We start from the raw sequence: 23,488 nt of genomic DNA, 5'->3' as shown, positions 1-23,488 counted from the left end.
CAGAGTCAGCTGGGCTCCAAAGGCCCATCCGAGAGCCCAGAGACAGCAGCAGGACCCCGACGACCTCCCTCCCACGAGGCCGCATCCCGGGCTCGGCTTCAGGCTCAGGTGGGTCCCCGCGGTGACCTGGGCTCCGTACTTCCCCCTTCGGAAGACGCCACCACAGGAGGCGAGATTTTCCTTCAGTCTTAGGAGAGGAAGAGCTTGCCCCGCAGCCCCCAGCAAATTCTAAGTGTCACTGTCCAAAGCGGGGCCACGTCCCCAGTCCTGAGCAATCCATGGGGAGACATGGTGGTGCTGTCTGGATGTCAGGTCCATGGCTAAGGCCCATCCCTCATGTGCTGCTGACCTTCCATGAGCTCCAAACAGACATGGGCAGATTCAAAACACTCCAAGCACACAGTAGAGTGGTTGCCAGTCACGGCTCAGTGGCCAGCGAGTGTCCCGGGAGTAGCTCTGCTCACACGCGGCTGCCAGAGCCCGCGCACAGGGTTTTATCGCCGTGCCCCTGCGGTTCAGTCCTTATGTGCCTGCTGTTAGTTGCCTGCCGGCCAGGCAAGATCTGGCTCATGATTTAATTACATCAGAAACTGCAAGTAATTATTAAGGCCCAGTTCAGGGTCAAAGCCTCATAATCATAAGATAATTACCTTTGCTGTGTAAGTCACATCGTTTCGATGAAATACAAAAGTTTCCTGGCAAATAAACATCGAATTACACGGCACGTTCAATGTAATTCCTATTAAGGAAACTATCGGAGTACAGAACCACCACTCAGTGTGGCTGTAATGGTCAGCCGTGCTGTTGCGGAAGTTTCACTCAGCTGCTTAGGTCTCGAGAAAGGAAACGGTGTTAAAGCCACAGGGTGCTAAGAAACAGAGGCGGTGTCCCAGCGCTCTGGCTCGGGGGCTTTGTTTGTGTCGTTGTTCACGACGGTCAGCTCTTTTCTCACTGCGTTTACTTTCGGCCAGGCTGCGTCTTCACTGCTGTACTCGGGCGTGCCGGCTGCCGCAGGTAGGGCCACCCTGTTTCAGCGCTCGGACTCCTCACTGCGGTGACCTTTCTTGCTGCGGAGCACAGGCTCTAGGCACGGGGGCTTCAGCAGTTGTGGTGCGCAGGCTTAGTTGCTCCGAGGCATGTGGGATCCTCCCAGACCAGGCACTGAACACTGGCAGGCAGATTCTTATCCGCTACACCACTGGAGAAGTCCTGTTGATTTTATTTTTTATCAAATAGTCTTTTCATAGGGTTCAATTCTAGGAAATTTAGGACATACACAAGAAGTCACATTGTAAGGGAGAAAACAAAAAACTAAAGGAACATGAAAAACAATGAAACCTCAGATTTAAAAAAAAAGAAAAGCAGTTATGTAATCAAGGAGGCAGATTCCCAGTGATAAAGAATCCGCCTGCCAATGCAGGAGATACAGGAGATGCGGGTTCGATCCCTGGGTTGGGAAGATCCCCTGGAGAAGGAAAAGGTAACCCACTCCAGTATTGTTGCCAGGATAATCCCATGGACACAGGAGCCCAGCGGGCTACAGTCCATGGGGTTGAAAAGAGTCGGAAATGACTGAACAGACAGGCAAACAAGGAGGTGATTCAACAAGCGGCTGAAGAGGTGAGGGCTCTGACGAATGGCCACTAGGGTTCTCGGAATCTCAGGATGCAAAAAACAACCTCCCAGGTCTGTCCAAGGAGCAGAGCTGGATCTTTACAAGCCTCTCTTCATTAAAATTACTTACAAAGGAAGGCTCTGGGCTGACTATCCCTACTTTCCCTACCTTCCATAAGGAGCCAAACACACGCCAAGGTCACCATGGATCTGCTCTCCCACGAAGCAAGAGCAGAACACCCAACCGCCGGGACTCGGGCCCTTTCGGTCCAGGGAAAAAGGGTTCACCAGTTTGTTCTGACTGACGACTCCCATACCCCCCGCTTTGTTTCTTTCTGTTCCTCGTCACTTTTTCCCAATTCCTTCATACGATCACCCCCCGTCCCTACAGATATCATACGTGTCAGCTCTCATCGACCTGGACCCCAGAAGTTTCATACGTTAGAACTCAAACGCTCAGGGCTGCACACACGTCCACCAACACGGTTTCACCACCTCACCCTCGACTGTTTTCAGGCTCCTTCTCCATGAAACAGACCTGGACCACAAGGATGCACGTTCAGCTTCTTCTCTGAAATCTTGCTGAACTTACCATCTGCATACAGTTGGGATCTCCCTAAGTACAGAGCCGTACTACTGCATCACTGTCTCATGTATTTTGTCTCCACCAATGAAATGGTTAAGCTAAAGTTTATTTTTCATTATTCTCATTGCAAGGAGATCAAATGAGTCAACCCTAAAGGAAATCAGTCCTGAATATTCACTGGAAGGACTGATGCTGAAGCTGAAACTCCAATACTTTGGCCACCTGATGCGAAGAACTGACTCATTGGAAAAGACCCTGATGCTGGGAAAGATTGAAGGCAGGAGGAGAAGGGGATGACAGAGGATGAGATGGTTGGATGGCATCACTGACTCAATGGTCATGAGTTTGAGCAAGCTCTGAGAATTGGTGATGGACAGGAAAGTCTGGTGGAGAAGGAAATGGCAACCCACTCCAGTGTTCTTGCCTGGAGAATCTCAGGGATGGGGGAGCCCAGTGGGCTGCCGTCTATGGGGTCACACAGAGTCCGACACGACTGAAGTGACTTAGCAGCAGCAACAGCAGGAAGGTCTGGTGTGCTGCAGTCCATGGGGTCGCAAAGAGTCGGATACAACTGAGCGACTGAACTGATTCTTACTACTGAATATATAGTGGGTATATAATAGCTGTTAAACACTATTTGATTCATGCAACAAATATTTCTAGAGACTTGCCAGGTCACCAGTGTTATGTTGAGATACAAGGGTGCACGAGGAAGACGTGACCCCCCCACTAAGAGGTTTCAATCCCATGAGTGAGTTCCAGGGTAAGCAGTCACAGCTGATCCCTGTGTGGACGCCATGACAGGGACGCCTCTGCATGGTGGGGGCCGGGATGGGGGACACCTGGCCCGGAAAGACTGCAACCCAGACATAGGCAACACCCCAGAGCCAAGAGATCTTCCCATCACCATCTCAGCATCAAGAAACCACCTGCCCCCCTCCAGCAACTGCTCCCCAGTTTTTATAAACTCCTCTTTCAGCAAGTCTGATCACTGGTGTAAGAAACATCTAAGGTTAACAGTCAAAATGCACAATGGTCATGTCAATTTTCATGCACAATTTTGAAAATCAGAAATACAATCAAGTAAAATGTCATGATTTTTTCTTTTGACTTTTCGAAATCTCCAGATCTGTATCTCTTCAGTCTGGAATATTTGCAGTGAAACACAAATAACAGCAGTCACAGCACAAACCACGGGGTCGCAACCACGCTCAGTCACGCCTGGGCTGAGCGCTCACTTCTGCTTCCGTGGGTGACTCACCAGGACCATGGATTTTCGGAAGCATAAATGGAATCCAGCCACACAGTCCCTAAAACACTAAGAGAAGCCACACCAAGCCAGCAGCGAGATTCTGACGGAGTTTACAAAGTGAAGGCCAAGTTCCGCAGCAGCGCCTCGGTGACATCAAGGTCTGCTGACACAGCGTCCGACGGGAAGGGGTGGGGCTGCTTCTGAAAAACGTCACCTGCATCGTGGGTGAACTGGAAAGTTGTGCCTCCTCCACAAGCAAAAATGTCCTCAGACACAGCTTACTCAGCATAAACCGACCGAGCCTGTGCACCTACGACAGTTAAGTCACCCTGCGTTGTACGACTCTGCAAATGGTATTTTCCTTCACAGTGCCTATCTCAACTCAACTAAAACCATCTGCACAGTCTTCCCAGGATCGCTGTCTTCTAGATCGGAACCCAGACCCCACAGTTTGGGACCACTTCTTCCTGCTCATCACGTCACTGCCCAGTGCCCAGCATGCTAATCTGCGCTGACTAAAAACCACAAGTGTGCCACATTTCATGGCGGTAGGGGGGAGGTGGCATTTAGAGAAATATAACACAGCATCCTTGTAGCCAAGGAGCTACAGATGGCTGGACAGACAGAACGTCACCATGTCACAAGGTAATTCACAGAGTAGACAGTGTAAGATAAGTGACGAATGGTTTAGATACTAACCCCAACAGACACTGCACACAGAGTACTACAGTACACAACTTTGTGCTCAAAGCCGTTTCGTGCAGAATTACATTCTTATGTGATATTTCCAGAATTGGGCTCAGACGGTAAAGCATCTGCCTGCAATGCGGGAGACCTGGGTTCGATCCCTGGGTCGGGAAGATCCCCTAGAGAAGGAAAAGGCTACCCACTCCAGTATTCTTGCCTGGAAAATTCTATGGATGGAGGAGCCTGGTAGGCTACAGTCCATGGGATAGCAAAGAGTTGGACACGACTGAGCAACTTCACTGGTTCAATTTCACTGGCTAGTATTCTGTAGAAAAATAACATTAATCCACTTTTTGCAAAAAGAAAAAAAAATAATAATATAAAAATGGTAATATTCAGAATATCCTAAACAAACTTCCTGGTTTCAAATGCTTGTAAGGTATTTTAATAGGAAAATTATCTAAATGTATGAAGCAGCAGACACAGATAAAGGACTTGAAAACAAGTCCTTCCTCATATGTCCAACTGTTATAAAGGACATTAATAAAAAGTCAGTCATTGCTGTTCTCCCAACACGTAAGAGCTCAGAAGTTGCTCCTCCTGTCCCGACAGCAAGGAAAAAGTTTACTGAACGGAAAATCAGTCACCTTTTTTGGGTCCATCAGAAACTGGGGTCACAGGGCAAACCACTGCCCAGAGAACTGGAGACAGAAGAGTCAGACAGTCATGGAGAGATTCTACCTGAAACAGAAGCAGTGCAGCCGTAACCGGCAGGGACTTGGGAGTGGAGGTGTCGGTGCTGGGGTTATGGGTGGACACGCTGGAGAGATTCCTGGGGCCACAGTCTCTGGGGGACCCTACACAGTCACACTAAACCTCTAGGAACACCTGCAGATTCTCAGGTGAGCAGCCAAGAAAAATCCTCCTCTGTTTCTGGCAGAAAAGGAAAAGAATCATTCTGTAAAGATACCTGGGGCGCTCGCTGTCACAAAGGTCTACTCAGTGGGGAAAGACCCATCCAACCTGGATCACTGTCCAGCCCGTCCCACCTTCCTCTCACCTGAGGAACAGGGCAGAGGTCAGAACCCACTCACAGCTCTACTTACAGAGAGGCAGAGCATCAGAGAAGGAATAAATGAAAAAAGTACAATAATTTTATCCTTATTCTTAACTCATGTCACAGACAAGTGTTTGTGGGAAGTCATCACAGTAAGGATGTAGCAGGCGATTACAGTCCTGGGGTACAGGCAGTGAACGGCAGCAATGTTAGAAGGGGGTGGGTGGGGGCATCAGGGGACTGGGGTGCCTAGTTAAAAGGTAGCTGGAAGTGAACTTAGATTAGCTACAAACATATGTTGCATACTATCCACAGTCACTAATGAAAAATTTAGAAGTAGGTATAACTGACGTGCTAAGAGGACAGAAAGTGGGACAGTACAATATTTGATCATAGACCATCAATTAAAACCAAAGAACCACTATCTAACCCCAAAAGAGAAAGGTGCGCCCTGTTAAGCAAAGCCTTCAAAGGAATCCCATCCGAGGGATCCTATCTCCCCTTCCAGAAGTAACGACACTCAACCCGCATGCTCTTTGGTGCCCAGCCCGAAGATGCGGCTGGATGTCTGGAGCAGACAGTCTCAGCAGCCCAGCCTGGGGTGGTCCCAGGGCAAAGACAGGATGCCAGCCCGAGCATCAGGAAATCGGGCTCTGGGTCTCACCTCCTGCTGATGAGCTAACAATTAGTCTACACCAGTTTCTTCACTCCTCCAGCCTCATTTCTATCATCTTTAAGGTGAGCTAACATAGTCTAAACACAGTAAGTTCCCTACATACGAAACTTCAAGTTTCGAACTTTCAGAGATGCAAACGCGTGTTTCATCAACAACAGGCATGAGAGGAACTGCAGCTTGCCTTCTGTCTCCTATTGCTGACAGCCCTTCAGCTCTACCATCTGTACCTCCTCGCCCTCCCCAAGTCAGTGACTCTTCCTGCCTGTTCACGTGATGCCAGCCCGTGTGCCAGCTGCTGTATGCTTGCAGTGTTGTTGCTGTTCAGTCACTAAGTCATGTCTGACTCTTTACAACCCCATGGACTGCAGCACACCAGGCTTCCCTGTTCGTCATCATGTCCTGGAGTTTACTCAAACCCATGTCCATGGAGTCAGTGATGCCATCCAGCCATCTCATCCTCTGTCATCCCCTTCTCCTCCCGCCTTCAATCTTTCCCAGCATCAGGGTCTTTTCCAATGAGTCAGCTCTTGGCATTAGGTGGTCAATTATTGTAGCTTCAGCATCAGCCCTTTCAATGAATATTCAGGACTGATTTCCTTCAGGATTGACTGGTTGGATCTCCTTGCAGTCCAAGGGACTCTTAAGAGTCTTCTCCAACACCACAGTTCAAAAGCATCAGTTCTTCAGCACTCAGCTTTCTTTATGGTCCAACTCTCACATCCATAGGTAACTACTGGAAAAACCATAGCTTTGACTATATGGACCATTGTTGGCAAAGTAATGTCTCTGCTTTTTAATATACTGTCTAGGTTTGTCATAGCTTTTCCTCCAAGGAGCAAGTATCTTGTAATTTCATGGCTGCAGTCACTATCTGCAGTGATTTTGGAGCCCAAGAAAATAGCCTATCACTGTTTCCATTGTTTCCCCATCTATTTGCTATGAAGTGATGGGACCAGACGCCACAATCTTAGTTTTTTGAATGTTGAGTTTTAAGCCAACTTTTTTACTCTCCTCTTTCATCTTCATCAAGAGAGTCTTTAGTTCCTCTTCCCTTTCTGCCATAAGGGTGGTGTCATCTGCATGTCTGAGGTTATTGGTATTTCTCCCAGCAATCTTGATTCCAGCTTGTGCTTCATGCAGCCCAGCGTTTCTCATGACGTGCTCTGCATGTAAGTTAAATAAGCACTGCTGTACTTTTCCAGGTACTGTAAGAGTTAAAATGTTTGTTTTTCTATGTATTGCTTGTGTGAAAAGTATTATAAGCCTATCACAATATGGTACTACATAGCTGATTCCATTAGTTGGGCACCCAGGCTAACCTTGTTGGATTTACGAACAAACTGGGCTCATTCATGCTCTCAGAATGAAACTCATTCGTATGTAGGGGACTTACCGTAATAGCTAACGGTCTTTCCAAATTCACAATTCTTGAATTCTAAATTGATAAAAATAATACAATAGCTACTAAATGTATACAAGTATACTGTGCAATTCTAGACTGTACGTGACTGTGCATGCAGACAACACAAAATACGGCAAGGTAAATCTCCACTATTAACATTGCCAACAACGCCTTCTTTGTTTCATCCTTTGAAAGCCAACTGGTGATTCTTGTTTATCAAATGTAAACACAATGTACATAAAAACAGCCCATTCCACACCAGATTCATTACCTCTCTTCACTTCTAAACTTACTTCAGTTTTAATTAACACCATGTTTCTTGATGAAGAGACAACTTTGAGACTTCTCCACTCATTTGTCCTGAATTCTTGATTCTTGATTTTGCTGGTTTAAAGAATCCCATGACATCACCACAGTACCAAGACCACAGGTACCATCTGTGACTATACTCTGCACTGTATTCAAAGGATGTATTACATACAGCTCTTCATTTACTCCTCATGATAGACCTATGGTGTAGGTACCATCCGTATTTAATCCACAGAGAAACTGAGTCTCAGAGAAGTCAGGTAACTTGACACTTGACACATTAGTACCTTTCAGGGTCGAATTCAACTCAGATCTGACTCACCCCGTGTTCTCGCCACCATATCAGAGTTTTTAAATATCTTTAGTAACAGGGCCCCTTTCTGGAGAAAAATCTACATGGAATCTCAATATACAAAACAAATCACTGGACTCCAAGCCATGCCATGCTTCTCAGTCATGTCCAACTCTTTGTGACCCACTGGACTGCACCCTGGCAGGCTTCTCTGTCCATGGAACTGTCTAGGCAAGAATACTAGGGTGGGTTGCCATTTACCACTCCAGGGCATCTTCCCAACCCTGGGCTTGAACCCGTGCCTCTATGTCTCCTGCACGGGCAGGCCGATTCCTTACCACTGCGCCACCTGGGAAGCCCACTCATAAATACTGGACCCATAAATCACAAATAAATATATTCACGCCCCATTATAAAGTAAATCAATGAGCATAATAATGAATTCTGATGAGCATGTGAAATCAGCCATTACTGTTATGGTAGCGATTTTTTCAGGCTCTGCATCAATTTACTCTTGTATTTTGTTTCCATTGCACAGCACTCAACACAGCTGAAAAGCAATGGGTTATTAACATTTTTTATGTTGCAGTCACAAGCTACTCTTCAATTCAAAGTGATCCACAAGTCTGAAGGAAAGGGAATAGGAAACTATAAAAATAAGAAGCCCCAGGACTTACAATACACACTACACCAAGCTAAAGCACAAGAGCACGACTCCGAGTTGCCCACACACCTGGCCTCAGCCTGCAGGCTGACGGGCTCTCCCAGGTCATGTCCAGATCAACACTCCAAAGCCTGCCGCACATTGCACGGAGCCAGCAGACAGTACAGACACGGTTACACACGCTTGGGTAGCATGATCTTTTATAGGAATCACAAGCCTGAATTTTTCTTTGAAAAAGGGGGAAAAAAGATCATTTAAGAGACAAAATTTTTAGAATTAACAATAAAGCTACAGAGTTATAAGAAATGCCCCCAATGGCAAGATGTTCCTTAAAGTTTTCCCAAAAGAATTAATCTGGAAGCATAAATCAACATTCTAATGGCTTTTTATATCTTTCAATGTATTAAAATACAGAATATTTTGTATTTGAGGATGTTAATTTTCCCACTATTTAAAAAAAAAAAAAGAGGAGCTTAAGAAAGAAATTCACAGGCATAGAACAGAAAACGAACTTACAGTTATCAAAGAACAAAGGGGAAGGGGAGGGATAAACTAGGAGTTTGGGATTAACATATACACAAGCCTATACACAAAGCAGATAACCAGCAAGGACCTAGTGTAGCACAGGGAGCTATACTCAATATTTTGTAATAACCTATAAGGGGAAAGAATCTGAAAAGCATACGTATATAAAAAATATATCTGTAACTGAATCATATATATAAAAAATACATATTAAGAGAATTTGTATATGCATTATTGGGTCACTGCCCTGTACACCTGAACCATAACACTGTGAATCCACTATACTCCAGTCTTTCATAAAAGAGTTTAAATTTATATGAAGATAATATCCTATCCACAGCATGAATGCACCCTGCCTTGGCGTGTGGAGGTGGTCCTGACTGGAATACGCACAAAAGGGCATCTAACTCCAAATGCTCAATACGACTGTCAGGATGTAATGAGCTCCTCAAACCAAAGCAGTGACCTTGTTCTATCGGTTCCTCTCCTCACTGGGAAGACAGCACAGCGCTGCTGCACTGGGTATTCCTTCCATGCTCCCTTCGGAGGTGCAGAGCTAAATTGATCTTTGTAGGCTCTCAATGGTTTGCCAAGTGTCACAAGTAAAACAGAAGAGTAATCGGTTCCAAGAATTTTCTTAAATAATATATGGTCTTAGTGCTGAGTAATTTATTAACACAACTACTAATGCCTAAAATGTTTTTGTCAAGTTTTGCAGAGATGGCATAAATGTTTCAGATGCCATCCACCCAGGCTGACTGCCAGCAGAAAGCAGCCCCGTTGCAGAGGACTTCATGGAATATTTATAAGATCCAACTTAAAACAACCCCAGGCACTTGGCCAAAAGTGCAAGATACTTGCTTCATAGTTATAATTTAAGAGTTTTATGAAATTCAACAAAACAGAAGAGAATCTGAACAATCTTAGGTGTCCCATTACACTCTATACACACTCTTCTTGAGACTGTGCAACGCACTCACACATACAGTCTGGATAGCCATCCACTTCCTCCCAAAGAACCCCTGAGCTGTCTTATGAACCTACTTAGGCTGCAAAAAAATACTTGGTCCTTGATGGATCTTTTGACCAACATGTGGAAGAAAGCAGAGGGCTGGTATGAGGAGGGTTCCAGGATGCAGACGCTGGGGTTATTAGACCATTAGACAAACTTTCTATGTGAAAAGTTACTGTGGACAAAGTCCACAAACAGGATGGCCCTGCACTGCCCAGTCAGGGGGCACCACGGTCAGCCTGACTTCTAGTTTTGAGTAAGACGAGGTGTCTCTTGGAAGTGGTGCATCCGGAGATGGGAAGTCACACCTGAGTAAGGAGGACGGGTGCTGATGCTTCTCTGGGGGAAAGTACAGACTAAACGAACTTCAGGAACTGTTCATGTGGCCTCACTCACTCCAGGCCAGTTGAAGCGGTGTCACTTACTTAGTAAAACAAAAATGGTACCCTGATGAGGCCTACTTCCAGGGATTTGGGGGGTGGAACTAATGAAAACAGGACAACTCCCACTATATTACATGGAGAACTAGTTTAAAATACAACATTCAGGAAACTACATAGCTGAGTGCAACAGAAAGGATAGAAAACACCAGAAGCTAAGAGTAAAAAGAGAAGGATGTTGTCAGCAGGACTTTGGTGCCGCGAGGCCCTGGGAACCGGAGACAGGGCTGCCCCCCTCAGCTTCTGAGCATGCGGCCTGAGTCTGGAGTGGGAGCACAGACCCTGCAAGGGATGAACGCTGAACCACCAAAGGCACCGGGGACAGACGCAGGGTAAAGATGCCGGCTGTCTCCACGGGGTCTGGAGAGGCAAGATTATCCACAAGACACGGAGGACCAGCCGCAGCACAGGAGGCTGGGGCGTGAACGTGAGCGCCGGGAGGGACCTGGGACTCCAGGCAGAGAGCCCCCTTTACACGCGCCAGAGCCACCGCGCCTGCATCCAGCCCCGCAAGGAGCCAAGAGGCAGACGGTCTGGTTGGATAGGTGCAAACCAGGCCAGAGGGAGGTCACGCACCCACCCACACCCCACACACACACTCACACACACTCTCACATAACCACACACACACCACATACACACACCATAAGTAAACTCTCACATACACACCACACACCATATACACACACCATACACCAACTCTCACATACACACCATACACAAACTCACATACACACCACACACACACACACCATATACATACATACTCACATGTACCATATACACACACACTCACATACACACAATCACACACACCATATACACACACTATATACACTCTCACACACTTACATACACACACACACACCATATACACACACCATACACACACGCACACACTCACACACACCATATATACACCCCTTACACATCCCATACACACACTCACATACACACTCACACACATCATATACACACACTCACATACGCACACACACACCATATACACACACCATACACATACACTCACATATGCACACTCACACACACCATATACACACACTCACATACACACCACACACCATATAGACACACCATATACACACTCTCACATACACACACTCTCACAGACACACATTCTCTCACACACCACATACACACACCACACACTCTCAAATACACACCACAAACACATGCACACCATATATAAACTCCCACATATACACCACACACACCATATACACACACCATACACACACACTCTCTCTCACACACACACACACACACACATACCACACCCAGACCAGTTCAGAAGACTGTGTCACGGAGGAATTATGTAATTTCCCACTGTCAAGAGCTAATAAATAAAACAGCTGGTATTTGAACCCAGGCAGTATGGTCACAGAGTCATTAAAACCCAGTAGTAAAGTCCAAGATTTAACCTCTGCAGTGCTGCCCTTGCAGCTGAAGCGGGTAGGAGGGAAATGTATCTGGGCCGGCAGGGGATGCTCTGAAAAGAAACGACAGATTCTGAACCAAATGCAGAGGAACGTGATACAAACCTTGGAAACGGCTCCCATGGCACCTGAAGGAAAACATTCACCTTATGTGCATGGATGAGAAAAAGTTACAAATTAATAACCAAGAGTCCAGCCTAAGCTTGTAAATCCTGAGGAGAGGACACTGACATGAATGTCTGTGTCCCAGAGGACTTACAGGCTGATGCCATGACCCCCAGCATGGCCACGTCTGGAGATGAGGCCCCGAAGGAGATAAAGGTTAAATGAGGTCACAAGGGAAGGACCCCCAGTCCAACAGGATTAGTGTCCTCACAGGAGCAGATGCCAGACAGCTCCCCGACCCTCACTGAGGGAAGGCCCACAGAGGTCACGGGGAGAGGTCGGCCTCTGCAACCCAAGCGAGGGCGGCCTTCCCCAGAGCCTGACCTCACTGGCAGCCTGGGCTCAGAGGTCCAGCCTCCAGAACTGGGAGACGCAGACGCCTGCTGACGAAGCCGCCCGGTCAGCGGTACTTGGTCACGTCGGGCTGAGCTGACTGACACAGAAGGAAATGAAGGATCACGACACGGAAAACCGTGAGGCGAGATGCTGTTCTACAGCTCGGGCCTTTGTCAACGATGCCGGATGTTCACAAACAGGCCATTCTCCAACTATTTCCTCTCTTAAAAATCGCCTCCCGGCTTCCCTGGTGGCTCAGTGGTAAAGACTCTGCCTGCCGATGCAGGAGACTCGGTCCGATCCTGGTTCAGAAGAGCCATGTGTCACAGCCACTGAGGCTGAGCTCTAGAGCCCATGCTCCACAACGAGAGAACCCACCCCGAAAGGCCTGCGCACCGCAGGAGAGTCGCCCGCTCGCAGCAGCTAGACACAGCCGTAAACAATAAAACATGTTAAAACTGCCTTCACGCCTCTTGGCCGTTTTCATTTTCATACAAATTCTTTAATCAGCCTATCAGTCTCCATAAACACTGCACAATTTTTATTGGAACTCCACTGAATCTACAGATGTATTTGTGATGACATTTTTACAAAAAAGTGTTTTCTAATCATTGATACAGCAAGTCTCTTCACATAGAAGGATCTTTAATTTATTTCAACCAAGTTTTACACTTTTCCGTATGGAGACCCTGCACTTTGTTCAGTAGATTAACCGTCAGCCATTTCATCTTTGTGATGCTACAAGTAATTTATTAAGATTTTGTTTCTAATTATCTAATGACAGTGTATAGAAGTGCAAGTACTAACCGTGAAAACTTTACCCACCAATTCTAATATTCACCTGTAGATTCTTCGGATTTTCTATGTATACTACTCAATACAACATCTGAGCACACTGAATCTGAATCAAACACTGGAACTATTTTCTATCTGCTGAATGGTTTCTTCAGTAGCAGTGTGACTCTGTGTTTTAAAGGAATGTTTAGGAATTATGCTTCCAGGTTACTTAGATTTCAGCCCATTAGCAGAATTGGACTCTTCCCACCCACCCCCATCCTCAGCCCAGGATGAGCCAAGCGCCCTTTACTCTGGGCATGGACCACACCCTGTGTCAACATCCACGTCTCTAAAATGCTTCTTAGATGACACCATTTCTCCTCCCTTGTCTCTCTCTTGTCCTGAAAACAAGGCCTGTCTTCTTCAATTCTGTATCCCCAACACCAACTGTAACATAAGAAGCTCTCTATAAATATCTATGGAACCAAAGGGCCAAGCTAGGTTATTTGAGTCCAGTAATGGCCAAGAGTTTCACTAACTGATCTTAATCTTTGTGAAAGCAGGTGTAATTAATAACCAGCTTACAGGAAACTCTGGGTCAAAACAGAGGTTAAGCAGGAACTGTCCACAGTGACTAGCCTGGTGTGGGGCAGATTCAGTGGGCACACGCACTTCCCCTTCTGGTGGGCTGGGTCCACACACACAAGAAAACACTGAGAGCATGACCCCAGGGTGAGGTTTCTGTGGGGTGTGCACATGTTTCAGACACGCATTACCGCCTCTGCATCTGCCTCTCACACCCAGGTCCTCAGGAACAAAGGATCTCTACAGTAAATAAGAGCTTCAACTCTTAATAATATTTTAAACTAATCATAACCAGTGCATGCTTGCATGTGCTAAGTCGCTTCAATCATGTCTGATTCTTTGCAACCCCATGGACTGCAGCTCATCAGGCTTCTCTGTCCTGGGGATTCTCCAGGCAAGAATACTGGAGTGGGTACCCTTTCCCTTCTCCAGGGGATCTTCCCAACCCAAGGATCAAACCCAGCTCTCTCGCATTGTGGACGGATTCTTTACCATCTGAGCCACCAAGGAAGCCCAAGAATACTCGAGTGGGTAGCCTATCCCTTCTCCAGCAGATCTTCCCAACCCAGGAATAGAACCGGGGTCTCCTGCATTGCAGGCGGACTCTTTACCAGCTGAGCTACCAGGGAAGCCTCGTTCTTTACCACTAGCACTACCTAACCAGGCTCCATGTCAAATCTCCAGATCGCTATAGTTACAGTGGGCTGTCAGCCACAAAATTCTTATGTTGAAGCCCTAACCCCAAATGTGACAGTTTTCAGAGATGGGGCCTTTGGAGAAGCAATTCAGGTTAAATGAGGTTACGAGGGTAAGGCCCTGATCCAACAGGAGACCAGGGAGAAACCCCAGGAATCTGACAAGAGAAGAGGCCACAAGACCCAGCAAAAAGCCGAGGAGAGGCCTTGGGAGAAACCCTACCTGCTGGCCCCTTGAGCTCGGGCCTCCAGCCCCCCGACTGTGCGAGGACACACGTCTGGGGCTGAGCCAGCCAGTCCAGGTGCTTTGTTACAGCTGCATGAGCTGAATAATACACGGGCCCCACACACAGCTGTCGGACAAAGGCCCTCCTGTGTGTCTGCACCTGCCCTGTCCTTCCCCCACCCATCACTTCCAGGCCCCAGCAAACTGCAGAGCACAGGTCTCCCCCCACGTGTCTTCCCCAGGAGACCCTGCACTGGATCTGGGGAAGATTCCCACCCTCAACACCAAAGGACCCACCCCATGGGTACAGCCTTCCGCGTGGACACACAGACGTGGGCAGCCACAGCAATGGAGCAGAACTCACCTAGCACACGGTGGGGCGGGGGGCACCTGACCCTTTCACACGATGGAAGAGGAGAGGCCACACCAAGGGAGGGGATGCTCGGCCTGGCCCGACTCCAGGCCGACTCATGGTTTACCCGGTGCAGTGGTGGAGTAAGCGAGGCAGAGAGGCACGCGGCTGTGAGATTTATCGCCCATAAAGCCCTGTGACCCGCCCCAGGAGAAGCAACAGGGCTGCTGTACCCAGTAAGTCTGTGTCAACATACTTGTGCTTACATGTTTATGGAAAACTCTAAATTTCTATAAACACTTAAATTCCTACAGAAGATTTCACTCCTTTGCTGCTTCTCTTGACTTCTCTGAGGTCCCCACCAACCACCCTCTTTGTGGCGACCTCAGTGCGACCATCCTGGGGGCAGATGAGGCTCATGTCTCCAGCGCCCCTGGCTCGCAGACCGCAGCAGCACGAGAAGGGGTCTGCAGCTCTGCCGCGGGGCTGGAGGCACAGAGGACGGGCAGTCACCTTCCAGCGTGAGGACCACATTCTGCTCCTAGAATCTGAGCCGCGCACGAGCCTCACACCTTGTCCCCACTACATCTAAGCCAGTGACATCCAGCAACGTTTGCAGCTGGGTTAACACAGCTGTACCCGTGGTGATTTCTTAGGTGTTTTTCTCCGCTTTGATGATTACAGGATGGTTCTGTGTTCACATTAGAGGGGACCTGGTAAAAGATACACACAAATCTGTGGTATTTAGCAACTCGGCTCTAAGTCTAAAATCATCTCAAAATAAAAGCTTGAGAAAAACAAAACACTGGCTTTGGATTTGACCTGGACATGAATGAGTGGAGGAGATACGTGGTCGCCAGCTCTCTGGTTCAGGACTGGACAGATGGTGGTCCCCCCCAACTGCGAACAAGACCCTCTATTTACTAAGACAACACCAGCATCTGTAACAAGCAGTCCCCAGCACTTCCGAAGCTGTCTCCAAGGCCAGCCGGCTCTTGGTCTTCAGTCTGTGGTGCTGGGGTCTCTCACATGGCAGTGTCAGTGGCCGGAGAGAGAAGTGAGGCACTGGCCCTGGGTTTCATGGCCAGACAGGAAGCAAACCCATCACTTCTGCTCAAAGTCTGCTGTTACCACCAAGTCACGTGGTCACACCCAAGTCACAGAAAGGAAGTTTTTCTGTGAGTCTAAGATGAAGCCGAGGTGATGCGACCGGCACTGGTGGCCCTGACTCTGACCTCTGACCCCGGGAGTCACTTACCAGCCATCACAGCCTCACCCAGGTGCAGGTGGAGATGTTCAGCACCCTGACCTCTGAGACCTTCCCTGGGCCTCAGTAGCCAGAGGTTGCCGAGATGGGTCGCTGTCACCCCAGGAGGTGACTGGTCTGAAGCTGTGGTTGGGGTCAAGGGTCAGCAGTCAGGACACTGCAGAGCCTTGATGAGCCGTGCTTGGCAGCTGCTCTGCTCTAGTGGGTCAAGAGCGAGAGAGGAGAGGCCTCAGCTCTGGACTCGGCTTGCAGGAGGCCAGCCCCAGTAAATGGAGGGACGAAGCTCCATGGCACCCTAGGGCCAGGCCTGTGCCAGGTGTGGACACATCGGGACCTGGCATCACACTCACGCCCACCCTGTGACTCCAGCATGGACACGTCCATTCCAGGGCTGTGGAGTCTGAGGTCACACGTCCCCAGAATCCACAATACAGTGTCTGGCGGCGGGGCCTCACATGCAGGGCTTCCAGAGGCCACGTGTACTGTCCAGAGCTGGTAGCCCCCACCCACACCCACCCAGAGACCCGGCTCCACCCCCAAGGGGCCTGGCCTCCTTCAGGGGCAGCGGCCCCAGCGCAAGCGTCCATCCCGAGTGACTCAGCCTTCCCCTCGGGCACCTTGTCCGAGGTCCCCATGAGAGATGCTAAAGACCTGTTGGACCTGTGGACATCAGGACATCCCCCTGGTCGTTACTCTGAACTCTTTTTGGTGAACCCTAACTTTTGACAGCTAACATCCCAAATCCCAAACTTTACTTACTGAGGTAACTTCCTTAAAAAGAAACAAACAAAAAACAACAAAAACACACCCCACTGAATGGGAAAGAAGCTCTGTGTCCACATAACATGCTTCCAGCCGGGCTTGCTCGCATCTCTGTGAGGCCCAGGCGGGTGTTTTCACCACCATGGTCAGCATTCAATCCCTGGTTGGGGAACTAAGATCCTACAAGTTTGCACAGGACACCCCCTCAAAAAAGGATGGCCTCTTTCAGGGGTCCCATAAGCCCCCATCAGTCCCCCATCAGTTCCCCCACCAGCTCCCCCAACCAGCCCCCACCAGCCCCTCATCAGTCCCCACCAGCCCCGCCATCAGCCCCCATCATTGCCCCATCAACTCCCCTATCAGCCACCATCAGCCACATCAGCCCCCACCAGTGCCCCCATCGGCCCATCAACCCCCTTATGAGCCCCAGACCATGAGCTGGACAAGCTCCCTCTGCTCATCTGTGCTGACAGTGAGATCATAGCCATCACCAGCCAGGGGCTGGGCCCCCGATGTGCCACCAGCCCCTCACCAAGCAGGACTGATTCATCACAAGTGCTCAGACCCTGAAAAGCGCTCCCATTCCCAAGTAATATTTGCTCCTCTGCTAACTCTATCTTGGAAAAACCAGGTTTCCCTCCCAAGAAGTGCAAGTGAGAGAGGAAAAGCAAGTTTTTAGCCAAAATAAGTGAGAAGTAGAGTCTAACTCGGTCTTGACTCGTTTCACAGATTTTCTGATTTAGGGATCTGAAGAGGCCCGCCGCTTCTCTCGTCTGCCCCTGTGACTTCACACAAACCCAGCTGACAACGACAAAGCGCTTTCTTTGTCTCCACATCAGTTCATTTAAAGGGGACATGTTTACCAGCAGCTTAATCTGTTTAGTGCAAATACTCTTACATTCTTTTCCTCCATCAGAAACAAAGCCCTTCAAAAATCGCAGGGAAACTTGAAAGTCACAAACTGGCCTTCGAGGCCACGTGACAGTCGTGTGCATCTCAGCTGCACACACACGCCTCACTCAGCTCTCCCAACTTCCTCCCTTTGTGAAAAGTTAAGACCAGAAGCTGGCTTTCTGAGTGCTGGTCTCCATTTTTACAACTTTGTGTCACACAAACAATACAGCCCAATAAAAGATTGCTTTGATCCAAAGAAGCCCGCTCCTCTGGGAATTAGCAGAAAGGGAAGCGACTTGTATGTCTGGCAATAAACTTAATTAGATCTGACATATTTAATAAGGGAACAATTGCTTGGCATTTCACAAACAGAATAAACCAAGATGCTTTTCTTTGGCTATTACGTAGTTATATCAGGAAACATTTGATGCTACCAAAGTAATCAGCTGCCTGGAAGTTTTAATATCAGATTTGCAAAAGATGTAGAGTATAATTGTAATACTGTACTTGCTTATATTTTACTTTAAATATAAAGTAATCTTTAAATTGAATTTAACTATAAAACTTCCATAAAATAAAAATGCATGATCTCATAAAATCAAATCAGTCTTTAATTGTAATAATAAAAATTACATTTAAGTAATGCTGTCTCTGAGTTAATAGCTCCATAAAAGAGCAGCTGAAGAGCCAATCTGTGCTACCTGAGCAACTATTTCTTCAACATTTCTGTAACTAAAAGATGAGGTTTTGATACACTGTGCCCTGATTTGGCAGAATTCTTTGGAGGGAATTCCCAAGGGAACCCACCTGGAAGTGGTGAAAGATGGCAGAGCAAAGATGACTTCTGTTGTTCTCCAAAGGGGTTATTCATTTTAACCAGATTCCAGAGTAAAATGGCAACATTAAATCTGGAAACATTAAGAAAAAAATCAGTGCCGGTATTACACGTATTAATAAAGATGGAAGTAAATTTTGCTGTTGTTATTCACTGAACAATGAGTAATATTTTCCCAGTATTATACACTAATTTTCTAATTTGTGGACTATGTGGTTTAAAAGTCTGATCTTCATTTTTTAATGCATTATGAAGCTAACTAATAAGAATATTCTACTTCACCAATGAACTTTATTTTCAAGAAAGGCCCCCACTTGTTTATCTTCAAAGTAACACATGTTACTTCTGTGTCTCAGAGAATATCTGAAGAGTTTAAAGGCAGCTGATGGGACAGCAGAATATATTTGCAAATCATTTATGCCTCATCAGGGACTTAGATCCATAATATACAAAGAACTCCTAAAAGTCAACAACAAAAACAACCCAATTCCAAATGAGCACACGATGTAGCTTGTCCATTAAAAGGTTAACTTACCCTTTCCAAGGTTTCAATCCTTTTATCCACCCAATTATTAAGCAAAATTACTTGCAAAAAACAGGAGTGACTAGTGACTCTGACTTAAATCAACAGCAGAAGACTGGCCTCTGAACTACCTGGTCCTACAGCCAGCGGATGCTTTCTCAGTTACTGAAACTAAAGGGACAACGTGATGAGCCTTGGGCAGGGAGCCCAGGGACACCAAGTCTTGCCCTCAGGCCCCCTGAGGCCTTGAGGGGTGAACATGGGAAACACCCTCCAGGCCATGTGGAACTTCAGGCGTCTCCGGCCGCTGGCCCAGTGCACAACCCAGTCAACTGGACTGGTAAATGCCTTGTTTCCCAAGCCAGTTGGGAACAGACGACTTTAGAGCCTTGAAACACCAGGTGGCTTCTTCACTCTCCACGTTCACGCTCGGCACCCCCACCGTCAGCTGTGGGGCCGCAGCTCTGACCTCATCACCGGTCGGGTTACCACCTGTGCGGTCAGGACAGCAGGCTGCCTGCCCCCGGCGCACCCTCGCCCCCGGCGCACCCTCGCCCCCGCTAACACGGCCTGACGCCTGCTCCGCACTTAGCGCCCAGGGGTGGCGTCTCCACCCTCCCTGGAAACGAAGCACTAAGCCCCGGGCGCGGGTGCACGCCGGGCGAACCGTGAGAGGCCTCGCGCAGCTAGAAAGGGCCTCCTTGTTCTGTCTTCCTCTCCTTCCTGGGCCGGATTTACCTAGACAGCTGGGTCTTCAGGCGCTATTTTAAGCCAGGACCACGACCTTGAGGACGTAAGCCCCTCCGGCCAAGGGCCAAGACTGTTCTGCGGAGCCGCCAGAGCGGGCCGTGTGCGGTGACGACACGCAGAGCGCCGCCACCGCAGCGACGGGGGGCCCGCGGTGTCCCCGCCCCGCCCCACGAGGGAAGCGGGGACGGAGCCCACCCGACCCACCCCGCTTGTGAGGCGGATGCCGGGGGTGGGGGTCGGGGGTACCCAGGGGCCATGTGGCCGCCCGGCCCCGAGCCGCTCCGGGAGAACGCCGGGTTTGTCACTGACTCCACTCACCTCACCTGCGGGGCCGTCTTCACTGGCTGGAAGGAAGCCATTTTTTCAAAGTGCGGGAAATGCTGATGAACGTCTCGTGCGGCGACCTCTGAGGAGAAGGTCCTCTGAAGACCGGCCTCCGAGAACAACCCAGACGTTCAGGAGGCTGGAGGTGAGGCCCGGGACACGCGCACGCACGCTCAAGCCCCGCCCCCCACCCCTGACGTCCCCTCGCGTCACGCCTGGCCCGTGACGTCACCAAGCGTGTGCGGCTCCCACGCGGAAGTCCCTGCATCGGCCTGTTTCCGCCGGCAACTCCACTGCCTCGGTGAGGACGGCGCACGGGGGTCGTCTCCCCGCAGGTGACTTTTTAACCCTTCACAGGTGACATCCGTGAGCATGGAGCAAGCATCTTTTCTCTCACTTGCAGCTTCTCTTTAGAGCCCTACAGTAACCCGGAGTTAGCCCCCATTGGGAGCTCCTGTGTGCCCAGCACAGGTGTGTGCAGGTGTGTGCAGGTCTGCCCTGGGCATCCGCACGGGCACGGAGCCAGGTGACCGGTGGGCACATGACACGCCACAGTCAACACAGCGTTCCCTGGGTGCTGCCAGGGACAAACACGGGGGTGCGGGCACCCTGAGGAGCAGGTGCCTGTCCTGGGAGGAGCCACATGTGACTGATGCCCAAGCCAGCCTGGCAGAGGGGAGAGAACGGGCACACGGGGACCTGCCCTGGCCGAGGGGCCCGCTTCAGGGATGACCACAGCCAGAGCACAAGACCACGTGAGGTGCTGGGCAAGGTGGCTGGACAGTAGGCCTGGGCCTTCATCCTCAGGGCAGTCAGTGTCATCATGGGGATGACCAGATGATCAAGATGCCTCTTCCGGTTTTATTTCTTTTCTTTTTAAATTAATTGTATTGGCCTATAGTTGCTTTCTAATGCAGTGTTAGTTTCTATTGTACAGTGAAATGAATCAGCCACACCTGTGTGGATCACAATAAACTGTGGAAAATTTTGAAAGAGATGGGAATACCAGACCACCTGACCTGCTTCTTGAGAAATCTGTATGCAGGTCAGGAAGCACCAGTTAGAACTGGACATGGAACAACAGACTGGTTCCAAATAGGAAAAGGAGTACATCAAGGATGTATATTGTCACCCTATTTATTTAACTTATATGCAGAGTACATCATGAGAAACGCTGGGCTGGAGGAAGCACAAGCTGGAATCAAGATTGCCGGGAGAAACATCAATAACCTCAGATATGCAGATGACACCACCCTTATGGCAGAAAGTGAAGAAGAACTAAAGAGCCTCTTGATGAAAGTGAAGGAGAGGAGTGAAAAAGTTGGCTTAAAGCTCAACATTCAGAAAACGAAGATCATGGCATCCGGTCCCATCACTTCATGGCAAACAGATGGGGAAACAGTGGAAACAGTGGCTGACTTTATTTTTGGGGGCTCCAAAATCACTTCAGATGGTGACTGCAGCCATGAAATTAAAAGATGCTTACTCCTTGAAAGGAAAGTTATAACCAACCTAGACAGCATATTAAAAGGCAGAAACATTACTTTGCCAACAAAGGTTTGTCTAATCAAGGCTATGGTTTTTCCAGTGGTCATGTATGGATGTGAGAGTTGGACTGTAAAGAAAGCTGAGTGCCAAAGAATTGATGCTTTTGAACTGTGGTGTTGGAGAAGACTCTTGAGAGCCCCCCTTGGACTGCAAGGAGATCCAACCAGTCCATCCTAAAGGAGATCAGTCCTGGGTGTTCATTGGAAGGACTGATGCTGAAGCTGAAACTCCAATACTTTGGCCACCTCATGTGAAGAGTTGACTCATTGGAAAAGACTCTGATGCTGGGAGGGATTGGGGGCAGGAGGAGAAGGGGACGACAGAGGATGAGATGTTTGATGGCATCCCGACTCGATGGACACGGGTTTGGGTGGACTCCGGGAGTTGGTGATGGACAGGGAGGCCTGGCCTGCTGCAGTTCATGGGGTTACAAAGAGTCTGACACGACTGAGCAACTGAACTGACTGAGGCGTGTATCCCTTCCTTCTTGGATTTCCTTCCCATTTAGGTCACCATAGAGCACTGAGTAGAGTTCCCGGTGCTATACAATAGGTTCTCATTAGTAATCTGTTCTATATATACTATCAATACTGTACATGGGTCAATCCCAGTCTCCCAATTCCTCCCACCACCACCCCTTTCCCCCTTGGTGTGCATATATTTGCCTGTAGAGATGCGGATGGACCTAGAGGCTGTCAGATAGAGAAAGACAGATACTGTATACTAACACAAAAATCTGGATTAAAAAAAAAATATATATATATATATATTATCTCATGCTGCAAAGCAGAAATAAAGACACAGCCGTAGAGAACACCTGCATTTGTAGAAGATTCTTCCCAGAATTAAGAAGAAAGGCTGCGGAGGGAAGGAGGTGTGGGGCAGGCCGACCCCAGCTTCCACAAGGTCAGCGCCGTCTCCACGGGGCAAGAACGGCACCGGTGCCGGGGGCAGGTGCAGAAGCAAAGGTGGATGCAGGTGGGAAGGTCTGTGCGGAGGCCCTGCTGGGACAGAGGGCGGCCTGACCAAGGGTCCTGCCCCGCAGGAGCCAGAGGGTGTGCGGAAGGAAAGCAGATGCTGAGCGGCGCCAGCACTCACGGGGTCAGCGGCTCTGCCCAGCGCCCAGTGAGGTGGGAGTGGGCTTGGGACATGAGTCCTAGAGACGGGGCTGCGGTGTCCAAGGAGCCGGGATTCAGCCTAGTTGAAGTCAGTTCAGCCACATTTATCGCTGCCCTTGCTGTTTTCCTTGGGGACCCCTGAGTCTAGCAGAGGTGCCGCCGCCTACACTCGCTGAGACACCAGTGCCGAGAGCTGGGGCAGTCGTGGAGCAGGGAGGCAGGTGGCTGAGCAGTCTCATGAGAAGAGGCAGCTCTGCGACTCAAAAGATGAGGACTTGTTGGGGGCGACACAGCCCCTCGGGGGGCAGTTCTGACCGTAGCTGCTTTGGAATGGACTGCTCCCAGACTTCTTGGTTCA

At 48.9% G+C, this 23,488-nt stretch overlaps 1 long non-coding RNA gene across 9 annotated transcripts in view; it reads right to left on the bottom strand.

Moving 5' to 3' along the window:
- Positions 1 to 22,822, bottom strand: part of LOC147373379 (uncharacterized) — a 212,402-nt gene extending 189,580 nt beyond the window's left edge. For 5 of the 9 annotated variants that reach the window (XR_015161853.1, XR_015161852.1, XR_015161848.1 and 2 more), the window contains exons 1-2: positions 20,459 to 22,822; positions 18,840 to 18,940 (exon numbers count right to left, since the gene is read on the bottom strand). This is a non-coding gene — a long non-coding RNA (uncharacterized LOC147373379). Of the gene's footprint in view, positions 1 to 13,634; positions 15,823 to 18,839; positions 18,941 to 20,458 lie in introns of those variants that run through there. The other 4 variants (XR_015161854.1, XR_015161855.1, XR_015161850.1 and 1 more) reach the window with 3 other exon arrangements.
- Positions 22,823 to 23,488: the final 666 nt, after the last annotated feature.

The sequence above is a fragment of the Bos grunniens genome, chromosome 4 (assembly GCF_055505025.1).
Source record: "Bos grunniens cultivar Pamir isolate PY7600 chromosome 4, Bosgru_T2T1.0, whole genome shotgun sequence".
Lineage (NCBI taxonomy): Eukaryota > Metazoa > Chordata > Mammalia > Artiodactyla > Bovidae > Bos > Bos grunniens.
Note: the sequence above shows the minus strand (reverse complement) of the source record. Positions and strands in the feature narration are given on the sequence as shown.